Below are 9,342 nucleotides of genomic sequence, written 5' to 3' on the forward strand. Positions count from 1 at the left end.
GTTCTGTGTGTGAGTCAACTACTAGATCATCCAATATCCATGATTTACACTAGTTTCTATTCCTAATCACATACGCGTTTACACTTCCTGAAGTGAATTTATACACACGCCCAGATGAATAAACAAATCTTCCTTTTGATATGAATTTTGACCTGAAGCAAAGTACTGTTGCTGTTATTAATAATTAAAATGAAAAGAATCAGAGGAGTTCTAAAAGAATAATAGTTTAGGGAACAGAATATAGTGATTCTGAGTAAGTTAAAATGTGGGATATTGGACTTGGCATTGGCTCATATCCATGGCATAACCCAAAGCATGTCCCAAATCCTCCATAAGGACGTAAAAAGCCATTCAGGAGAGTATCTCGTGTGAATTCCAGTACTTGAGTGTCCTATATTTGATCAATAAGGGTGCACTGGCCTTGGGATGAATGACACAGGAAAGTATAAAGGCCTCCTTTATATATTTTATATTCTTGCCTCCTGTCACTTAGTGACGTGATGCAGGATGATTCTGTAGAATCAGACATACAATGATGCTGCATGATTTCAGTGGTTTAAGTTACCCAGCTTTTACTTGCTTGTTTCATGATACTTTTCCTCTTTTTGAGGGCCTACGTTAAAACATTTGTCAAAATGTTTGGTGGTTATGTCAAAATGTTGGGATGTGATTAAATGCATATTGCTTAGGACCCTTTAGGGTTCATCCATCCCATGTTTCCTGCCAGGTGGGTAGATGTAATCCATGCTTCTCTTCTTAGTAAAGCTGTTGCAGTCCACCTGGCCAGAAGTCTAGGCTGGACTTTTCCATCTCTCTAACCACCCATCCTATCTTTCAGTAAGTAGGGCTGGTTTTCGTAATTTCTCAAATATACCCATTTGCATCACTTCTCGTTGCTCTATTCGAATTGTCCACCACCTCTTAGCTACATTAGTACCAGATATTCTGGACTCTTCTGCATGGATCCACTGTGCCAGATATTCTACCTATGGAGTCAATGTTCAGAAATGCTAATTTGCTCTGTGAATTGCAGAGCTTTCCCTCCCAGCATCCCCCTCACTGCCCTTGGCACTCTTTAGAACCTTTTGTGGTTGCCCTTTCCTCTTACTATACAGATTAGCATCCTTGTCATATCCTTCAAGACCCTGAATGTCTGCTCCTACCTACCTCACCTCCTCCTGCACTGGCTGCCTGCTTTGTCTCTGTGCTGGGGAATACCAACCTTTTCTCTATGGCCCATGAAAGCCAGGCTCTCTTCACTCACATTCTCCTCTCTGCCTGGAATGCTGCTCCTCTGTTCTGAGATTCTGAGATGATTTTACTCATTCTTCAGATCTCAGTGCATATACTCTTTCTTCAGGAAAGCTTTCCCTAAATCTGTCCCTGTTTCCAGCAAACATAATGCTTTCTGCTAAATGCTCTCATAACACTGTCTCGTCTTCTGCATAGACATGCTGTACTCAAATCCTGGTTTTACCACATATGACTCTGCCATGTGGGAGAAATCCCATAGTTCACATTTAGCTCAATTTCTTTACTGGCAGAGTGGAAATTATGATGTCTACATGGTACACGTGGGAATCAAAGGAGAAAATGAAGATAAATGCCGGGCATGTGTGTGTTTTGTATTTCCTTCAGTGGGTCTATACCTCCAGTGCAGAGGCTAAGCACCTTTCTACATGCACACACACATGGATGCGCACACCACTCTTACTGTTTTCACAGTGTATGCCCAGGGAGTGTTACATAGCTTTCTTTAAACCTAACCATAATCATCTGAGTTTGGAGGGGAGAAGAGAGGCTTTTAAAAACACCACTCTGCTGATTCCTCTACTACTGTTGCCTTCTTTGGAATGGTGGTTGGCAGCACAGACACTTCAGTTTCACTGCCTGGGTTCAAGCCCAGATTGCACTGCATACATGATGTGTGACCTGATATAGCTTACTTGTTGTGATTCCTCTTTAAAATGGGACTAATAACATAACTTAATTCCTAGACTTGTAGCGAAGATTGAATGAATACATCACAGTGGTGTGCAGATACAGTAAGTGCTCAGTGGGCTCCAGCTAACATTCCAGATAAGTTTTTCCCTTTCTTGAAAATGCAGTGAGCATGGTTTTCTTTTTATAATCCCATGATAGGACTCCTAGAATTCTGAAAAGATAAAGGCAAATGAGTGAAAGAGAAAGAAGCCAGCACCGAAGTCACCTTTTTACATTATTTATGTATCAGGTACATGAAAGTTAGGCAAGAGTGGAGAAACCCATTTGTTTTCTTGCCTGTTATAAGTCAGCTTCTAGGGCTGTGAGAGAATGCAGCTAACATTATTATACCAACTGACATCTTTCTTTTCTGTTCAGTATTATTTTTTCTAATACAGTTTCTGTACATTTTTTCAAGATGTTTATAGACATATAAATGAAGTCTTCAGAACTTATTAACTAAAAAAGGATACTTGAGAGAGGACTGAGCACTTTATTCAGTACTGATTAAATCCTAGGCATGGGAACAGAAGTTTGTCTTATCATTTCTTCTGAAAACTCTGTGAGTTATAGAACACTCACCTTTCCCTCATAATAGAGATGGAGGTGTTGTCTTATTTCTCCTTCTCCCAAAGGAGAGGCACCATCCTCATCCCACTGAGTTTTCCCTGTGCTATCCCTTCATTTTTAAAGACCAGTTACTGTGTTCCTTGAGAGATGTAACCCTTAACGAACCCTGCCAAGTCAGAATGAGCATTTCCCTGCAGAGAAACAGAACTCTGGTCACACTTGCTGGAACCAGAGAGACTGACATACCAGTTCTCTCAAGCCTCTTTCTGGAATGAACTTCCCTTTCTCCTTGTCTGGCCAACTCTTATTCTTCAATATTTAATTCAGATGCCATCTCTTCCAGGATGTTCTCCCTAATCTCCCCTGCTCCTCCAAGCGGGGCAGTCCCATATCATTGGCTACTCTCGAGCCATTCAAGAGACCACTGCTAAGTTGGCAATTAATCATTACCATGTTAATGAGGCCACTGTCATCATAGCTGCTTATAGAATAATGGTGGAGTGGCAGTGGAGATATTACATTTTTCCAGAGTAAGCATTAGTTGCCTTTTCCAGGGGCATCTCCAGAGAAGTCACGACATTTAATAATTCATTTCCACTGATAAGGCTTCCAAAAACTTCTTCTCTCCCTACCTGAGTTATTCAGCCCCTTCTCTGAGTTTGCACTGCAATTACCCCCCTCCATCAGAGCTGTTACTCTCCCAGTCACTGATCATGTTTTTGCAAGTCCTCCAATTCAAGTCTATAAAATCTGTGTGGATATCAGTTTTCTCTTACTCATTTCTGGATCCATGGTTCTTAGCAAAGGGCCTGATGTGTAATAGGGGTTCAATACATACACCAAGTGCAGAAACAAATTTGAATGGATGAAAATGGAGGGAAGCTGAAGCTCAAGTAAGAGCTGGGGCAGCAGACACAGTATTGGAGCACCCAGCCCCTCTACCCCTACATCTGAATATTCTGGGACACCACATTCTCCAGAGCCCTTTAAGGGCTGCAGGAAGGGGACATGTGTGGTTGGATTTTGTACTACTTTTAACAACTGCTGTGACCATACCCACTAGAAATCACATGCATGCCTTCGGAAGGAGTACTCAGCTCCCATCCACAAAGTTCTGCACCTTTACAGACACACACATTTAAACAACATATGTAATTTAAAAGATGGATGCAGAACAAAATCTGCCATGGCCAAAATGGGAGATGAAAAATGTAGAAGGAAGCTGTATTTATCAATGGAAGTCTGAGTGTTCCAGTGAGGATGGCCTTTTTCCAGTCAGTGATCCTTTGTAGCATGACACCTTCATCATTGTGAGGAACACATATTAAAAAAGACTGTGCCCAAAAGATCTCTCTGTCTGTTGGCTTCAAATGCCATTCTTTATGCAGCTAGGCCTCTATCTGCTACCAGTTCTTAATAATATAGCAAGATAATACATATCTTATATTCTATAACCAACCTGACCAAATATTCAGTCTTCAAAAGTGAAATTATCATTTTATTTTTTAATACAATTATTTTTATATTTTGCTTCTGAGTAAAGACAAAGAGTATTTCATTCTGTGTCATTGACTACCATGCATATTTTTCCTTACATTTAATAGGCATGACCTCAGTTTAATTAATCTAAACTAATTCATACTTTTCTTTACCAAGGACTTCATTGTGGTTGTTTTTGTTCCATTCAGCCTAAGGCATATGTGAAAACATACACCAAAGTTTTGAGATTTATAGGAGTATCAAGGCTTTTTAAGAAACAGAAACTCTGAAAGAATAATTTTAGTACTTTAAGATAAATATTTAGTTGGAAACATTTTATTCAAAAGTATAATTATAAATAATACTGGGTAAATTCCCAAGTTAGTCCTTTTTACAAAGCTACAGCAATTATGGCTATTAATAATGTAATTATTCATTGTAATCAATGTAAAATATGTAAGTTGTATATCAAGATGGGCTTACTTTTCCCTTAATAGTTGTTTTCATAATAACTCAAAAGAAAACAATAATTGAAGGGGTTCTTATATTACTACATGCCCTAGATAAGGAAGCATATGCAATAAAAAAATATTTTTACTGCCTAGAGCCTTCAGAAGAAAATATATCTGAGGAAGCTAACAGAACACCATTTATTAGTTTAGGGGTTCAAGAGTAGGAATTTCCCAAGTGTCTGACTTTATGTTCCCAAAGCGCTCTGCCATTTCCAGATGTTCTGTGCATTCAGAAGCAGAGGCACTGTTAAATTTGAGAATGTAAGCCCATGATCATAACTATGATAACACTAACCTAAGTGTGGCAGAACAAAATGTTTTGTTGCAAATATGTCTGTCTAATTTCTTTGGTATGATCTCACATTCCTGTAGTTCCTTTCAGAAAGGAAGTGATAGTTGCTGCACAACTAGTGTTCAAGAAGTATGTTTTGATGAGTATTCTAATAGAATTTATTCTGTGTATTTCTGCTCAATTTATCTGATGAATTTTCAGGACACTTTAAATACTCTTCCTGCCTTCTTTGTGTTTATCAACTGTGTGTAAGCCAGGGATCCGTGGACAATGAGTGGATGCATTCATTGATATGTTATCTGTGAACCTTCAGAAATGTGTGGCAACTTATGTTTGTCTACCCTTTTTATAAAAAAGCTTTCATCAGACTACCACTGACCCTCCAAACAGTGAATCCTACTAAATAGATAGGGTTTGAATGGTTTAAAGAGACAGCCTAGAATTAATCACCTATTCCATGTGATGCTCTTTATTTTCATTAATTCATATAATTTTCCCTGTATGTAATGAGATAGTTGTAGATTCTAGTTTACAATGAGGAATTTTAGACTTTGAAAAGTTAGAGAATTTGTTTAAGTCATCCAGCTAGTAAGTGACAGATTGGGCATTCAGACATATATCCATCTTTCACCAAACTGAATACATTTTCTGCTAAAATCTACTGCCACCCACAGAGAAAATATTTATTTAAGACAGTTGCTTGTCTTGTGGGTTTTTTCTTCCACTGTTGACCAAAATATCAATTTGTAAAGAGAGCTCTAAATGGAACCTGTATTTGTACTTTGACTGTTCATACTATATTTGCAAGTGCTTGATTAGGCAAGACCATGCTCAGCTTCTATGTCTTCTGACCATATTATTTCTGTGCATTATTCAGAGCAGAGATTAATAAACTCATTTTGAAAATCACTTTTCTGACTCTCATTTTACTGAAATGCCTTTCCCATGGTTGCACCGGATTGATGCAAAGGTTAGACTGCTAGTTGAGGCTTCGTGAAAGCTGGAACCTTAGAATGTGTGACAGAGTCAAACTAAAAACAAGGATGAATATTCTAGTATCGCATTTTGACACAGAACATGCACTAAGGGGTCAAAGTTTAATTTGTAATGGGACTGGCTTTGTAATTTTTAATCTCTATTACACCTACCCATTTGACTCACAGGAGATAAATGAGGCCACTCCTATGACCCATCTTGAGAATTCAGGAGCTTTTGCAGGAGCTCCCTTTGTCTTGTATCAGCAGGTCTTAGGGATTTTCCATCTGCTCTGCAAGTAAAATGAGAACATTCCTTTGCTTTAGGTAATGACAAAGGATGTCATAAGTGATATAGTGTCTCAAAAGCAGATTTCACCTTCATTTGTGCTTTCTGTTCTAAACTAGAGTAGCCCATTTTCCTAGTTTATACTAATATCATTAAACACTGTAATTGCAAACCAAGTGACTTCTGGCAGTCACTAATTTCTTACATCAGTTACACATAAAGAGAACAGATGGAAACAGTTGCAACCCTCAGAGGCCCCCGTATTTTTCTCTGTTAGCAGGCATAAGCACTGGTGGAATTTATGATTCCTTATTTCACTACCTCCTGGATCTTTCCCAAAGACATATCTCTATTGCACACCAGGATCAGAGGTGTCTTTCATTTGCACAGGAACTTCTCCAGGCAGAGGGGTCAGAACCTTTGGAAAGTTTAGCCCAGGGGGGCATGTTGATGGTTATGGCAACAGTAAATACTTCATTTTTATTCTTTCTGACCTCCTATATTTCCTGCTGTCTTTTCACAGCTAGTTCCGGGTAGTCCATTCTGACGCTCTGAACGTTTTGAATGGTTTTGCTCAGAAAGAATGAAACAATTCAGCTGGCATTTTCATTTGAGGGGTGCTTAGGGCTTAAGGTGTTTTGAGGAGGTGTCTTGACTTCTTTTGTGAAACTGTTGACGAGCATCAAAATGTCAACATGCCTGGCCTTTGTTCCTGACTTGGGGATGGAGTGCCAGATAGTTCCCTACAGAATGAGATGGACTATAAAACTCTCCATTGCCAAAAAAAAAAAAAAAAAAAAAAAATACATGAGTAAAATGAGAAAAGTGCAGTGGTGAAATCAATGAGATTTGTCTCTGCTCAAAGATCTTAACTTGGGGGTGGATGAAAAAATCATCTTGGCCTTTAACCTTTGTACTTTTGAGGGTTTCAGTTTCTCTATTTAAAAATACGTGCAAGGTGGCCAGTTAGCTCAGTTAGGTGGCCGGTTAGCTCAGTTGGTTAGAGCATGATGCTAATAAAAATACGTGCAACTCTATTAGAATCTAAGTGGACCACAGAGCTCTGCAAAGTCTGTTTTATTTTGTTTATTTTGTTTTCTAAATCATAAAAGAATTCCCTGATGACTTACAGTAAACTTTTGGTTTGGTTTTAACAAGTCTAAATTTTCCTAGCTCCCACCATAGAATTTTAGGTTTTTTGTACCTCATGCTGTGATAACATTTTTGGGGAAAGCCTTTCCATGGCCTGCGAGGCTTGGTTAAGTTTCACTATGATACACTCATAAAATGGCAATCGTTCCCTTCATGGCAAGTGCATCGACTTTTCATTTTTTATTTATTATTGGGTTATTTGTTGGGATCAACACTTGTTTCCCTCACTTGATAGCTGTTACACAAACTGGACACTTGTCTTTTTGCTCATCTTTAGAGGACAAAGCCTGGAATTTCAGACAAAATTTTTGTTTCTCAATATTATTTTTCAATGAAAGTACGAATGAGTAATGTTTGTTGACTTCTCTGAGCCTTAATTTACTCATTTGTAAGGTGGTGTATTGCCACATTCCTTCCGTGGCTTTAAATCAATCACAAGAAGCACAGAATTTCCAAGGAGAGAGCAGTTACTCAGTGAAGGTCCATTACAATACCTCAATGACCGTCCATTGTCCTACTCCTGTGAAAATTGTCTATTTCAATAATAGTTGTCTCTTGCAGAGTTACTGTGAAAATAAAGTATAAACAAATATCACTGGAGAATTCACTACAGAGCACCAGGTACACAATTAATACTCAATAAATATCTCAGTGCTACATATGTTTTAAAAAATTTGGCTTCCTTAACTTTTTTCTTCAACTAAATGATGAAGACAATGATATCAATACTTTCTGTTAACTACTTTTAACCGAGGAAAGAAAATAAATCAATTTGTATGTTGATTTTCCTGAGATGGAGTAACTAACTGAAAAACAATGCCCCCTTTCACAGTTTCTCATGTCGGGATCTGACATAAGAGCTGTGATCTTGGCCCATCCCAAAATACATCATTTCAGTTCATAAGAAATAATTTTATTTCCAACCTCAATTATATATTACCAGATGCATTTTAACCTATGGACATTATTGTATAAATGCAATTATGCACTTGAATTTTTAATAAAATAAATATACAATCTGATTCTTTATGTATTTTAGCATTAAAAAAATAGCTTCTTCTATCTTCAGCCCTCCTTTGAAAAATAGCATACAAATTGTTGTATAGATAAATATTGATATTTAGGTACTTCCACAATGCACAAAAATTGTAGGAAAAAAATGCCTTATTGAATGGCCTTGTGAAGCACTTGGGAGACTCTTTGATTTTCTGCATAATAAGTCTCAGCAAATAACGTTAGTGCTAACAAAAGCTAATAGGTGAAAATCGCGAGTGAAGTAATAAGCATTCATACGGGAATGGAAGCTTTGGAAACTCTCAAGTATTTAATGTTACAGTTTGGATAAATAATTATTAAAATTAGTATGCTTATAATCTAGTGTTAAGAATAATAAAAAAACAAAGAAAATTTGAATTATCCAGACATCACATAAGTTTAGTATTATCCATCCAATACTCATGTTATATAATTATTATCTGAAAGAAAGCCTTGTGAATCTTACATCTGCATCATAAGGCTAGAGGAAGTTTACATATGCAAAACATATTTACTATAACAATCAACAGCTATAAACCACTGCTTCTTGTGTTTTTCATATAAAATTCAGTATTTTATGGAGCCTGCTTCCCTAAATCTCTGTAGTCAGTTTAGTCAGGGAAATCCCTCTTTTGTTAATATAAAACCTTCACAAATTTGAATAGACTAAATCACGTTAATCCTGAGGGTCAGTGAGACAGAATTTACTCAATAAATGCTTTACTTTAGACTCAGGAGAAAACAGAAAATGGATTTGTAAAGCATGAAGAAAGTCATGGGGATGGGTTTATTTTGTGAAGACTTCAGTGCAATTTGGATAGGTTCTCACTAGCATCCAAGTGAGAGGTTGTTTCTTTTCTTCACATGAGACTTTGAATTACAGGTAAAAATCAAGGCATATGGAGAGTAGAGCTAGTGCATATATGTATATACATCTCTATGTGAGTGTGATTGTGTGTGTGTGTGTTTCAATATGATCCATCTACCTAGACACAGAGAGAAAGAGAAAGATTGATCGACTTTAAGGAATTAGCTCACATGACAGTGAAGGCTTAT

The sequence above is a fragment of the Manis javanica genome, chromosome 17 (assembly GCF_040802235.1).
Source record: "Manis javanica isolate MJ-LG chromosome 17, MJ_LKY, whole genome shotgun sequence".
In the NCBI taxonomy this organism is placed as follows: Eukaryota; Metazoa; Chordata; class Mammalia; order Pholidota; family Manidae; genus Manis; species Manis javanica.